The 2,628-nt window shown below is 46.2% G+C and overlaps 1 long non-coding RNA gene across 1 annotated transcript; it reads right to left on the bottom strand.

Annotated features, from left to right (window-relative positions):
* Positions 1 to 1,186: 1,186 nt before the first annotated feature.
* On the bottom strand, positions 1,187 to 2,622 carry LOC103373030 (uncharacterized). Its single transcript, XR_521037.1, has 3 exons — positions 2,051 to 2,622; positions 1,872 to 1,981; positions 1,187 to 1,294 (listed from the first exon to the last, which is right to left on the bottom strand). It is a non-coding gene; the product is annotated as an uncharacterized LOC103373030 (long non-coding RNA).
* Between the last annotated feature and the right edge of the window lie 6 nt (positions 2,623 to 2,628).

Here is a 2,628-nt window from a genome sequence, read left to right as displayed (position 1 = left end):
AGCTGGGGTTTACTTGTAATTTCTCCTTTGTGGGACCGAGCGGTGAAAAGTGGAGTGACGATCAAACGGCCTCTGTGAGAAACACAAGTGGGTCAAGAGATGATCCAGAGGCTTTAAATAAACTAGTTATTGTAAATCTATCTCTCTTGTGAGCGCTGCACTCCGGCCACTACCTGTCCTCAGTCTCTTCTCGGAATGATTGACGGTAAAGACGAGGAAGTCTGAAACTTGTGACAATCTGAGAACCAATCAGCAAAGACCAGGTATGTGGGTAGTTATCAGGAAGTGAAAGACGATGATTCAGAACAGTGATGACATCACTCTACTCTGTTGTGTAATATACCTGATACTAAGACAGAATAGAAACAGGTGCAAAACTAGAAAAACAAACGTATGGAATCATAAATATAATAATATTAGGAAGGCAGACATACACGAACCTACATGAATGTTGCCACATGTGCGTACATACATACAACACAACACCTTACAAACATACATGTGAACTGCAGAGCCTTCAGCTATCAGCTCCTCTGTTGTGGAATCAGCTCCCGGGGTTCTGGAGGCAGACACCCTCTCTGCTTTTAAGGCTAGGCTTAAAACGTTCCTCTTTGATGAAGCTGATAGTTAGAGCTGCTCAGGATCACCTGAACTGTCCCTTAGTGATGCTGCTGTAGCTTTAGACTAGCAGGGGATTCCCATGATGCACTGGGCTCCTCTCCTCTTATTTACATGTCACTAACTCTGTGTTTGTCCTCTCTGTGGATCCGTAGCTTCACGTCTCTGACCTGCAGATGCTGGTATGGAGGTGTTATTGTGGCCAAACGAGGCTTTGCTTTTCAGGGCTTCTTTGTCATATTGTGTACGGCTGCAACCAGTAGTCACATGACCAAACTTCAGGTACTTTAAGTCTTAACTGCAGGCAGCATTTACACAGAGGAGAAAGTAGACAACTTTAAAATATAAGTAGTCAAATATCTGTAGTATGTAGAGCTGGTAGTTTGGTGAAGTGGCCACTAGGGGGAGCTGTTGGTTTGTCACCAATGCTGGGGGTAGAACACAACAGGTATGTGGCCAGGTGGTAGAATTTTACTTTTTGAAGTTGCAGACAAGGCCACCTGGAGAATTTCACCTCAGGAAATAGTTTGTTTAGGTTGACGGGACACACATGAGCTGGAGACGTGTCTCCCAAACTACAATTTTATTTCTAACACAATTAAATAAAAAAGGTGGGCGGGGGACACGACACCACCACCAGGGGATCCAGCTGCCACACTCCGGGGGCCCACAGCTCCTGTCCAACACAAAGATGCAAAACTAAATCAAACCAGCAATAACCAATCTAATAAAATCACACCAAAAATACTAAATCTGCAAAAGAAAGAATAACAAATTAACAAACTTTAATTCATGAAAACATAAACACTGAACTTATAACAACTAAACAGTGAGAAAAAAAGAATGGCGCAGGAGTAAAACAGGGCACCAGCTCCGCTTGGTGGCCACAAGCAGCGGAGACAAACAAAAAGTGCGCACAACAAACAGAACCAAAACGAAACCAGTCAGAACTTAACAAAGGGACAATGGAAACAGAATTGCATAAACCCACTTAAGAAGCGCTTAAGAACAGCAGCTAAAAACAGTGTAACCGCACAATGAAGATCAGCAGCACTGCACAACAGCGTTTCCAAAACAGCGCGTCCAGCAGCAGTGAAAAACAGCAGCTCTGAAAGCAGTGGCAGCTGTGACCCGGCTGTCCACCGTGGCTCCGGGCAGCCAGTCAGAATGAGGGGAAGTGGGAGCCGTGACTCTACAGCTGCACAGAAAGCCAGGAATTAAAAGTAGTAAGTTTTCCCTCAACCTTAACTTACAGAAGAGCAGCAGCAGCACAAAGGAGCGGGCCTACCTCCGGATACGGCGACCACCACAAGCCGGTCCGAGGCGGAGGGCGAGCAGTACCACCAACCAACACTGCGACACGCTGCAGACACAATGCATATCAACAAGCTGCATGCACAGGTGGTCAGTGGAGAGAGGAAACCTCGCTTACCGTTTCCACAGCAGAGCGTCCCACAGCTGCTAACAAGCTGGTGCAAAACCCCGATGCAGCTGCGCGCTAAGCAACCCACGCCACAGTAACGACGCTGAGGGGAATCAGACACAGGTGCGTCAAGCCGGCGCATAAATACATGCTGTTTCCACAGTGCTGCCCACCAATCAGAGGAGGAGCAGGGCGGGAGAGAGAGGACAAACAATCCACATCCTGCTACAGGTAGAAAACATGGGCAACAGAAAACCAGCTGAAGCGTCAGCCGTTCAAACAGGATCCATCTTCAGCAGATTCACGTATCAAAAAGAAGCGTCGCCAACATGTGTGGAAGTGGAGCCATGTTGAGTGAAGGAATCCTGACGTTGCTGCTGCTGGTGTTAGACTGAAGAGAAAAACAGCCTCAAACAGTTCAGTGAGATTAGAAGATGTAGAAAAAAACCCATCAATGACACTTGGGGGGAACAAAAAGTGAGTTTTAACAGTTTTAATATGAAGATATTACAACAGGGGATACAAAGTGAAATGATAACAAAGCCCAACAACACCCGACTAGAAAAGTGGAGCTTCCATATAAACGT

This window comes from Stegastes partitus, unplaced genomic scaffold, assembly GCF_000690725.1.
Source record: "Stegastes partitus isolate 25-593 unplaced genomic scaffold, Stegastes_partitus-1.0.2 Scaffold1888, whole genome shotgun sequence".
NCBI classification, from domain to species: domain Eukaryota; kingdom Metazoa; phylum Chordata; class Actinopteri; family Pomacentridae; genus Stegastes; species Stegastes partitus.
The sequence above is the reverse complement of the archived record's forward strand: the minus strand, read 5'-3'. Positions and strand labels throughout refer to the sequence as shown.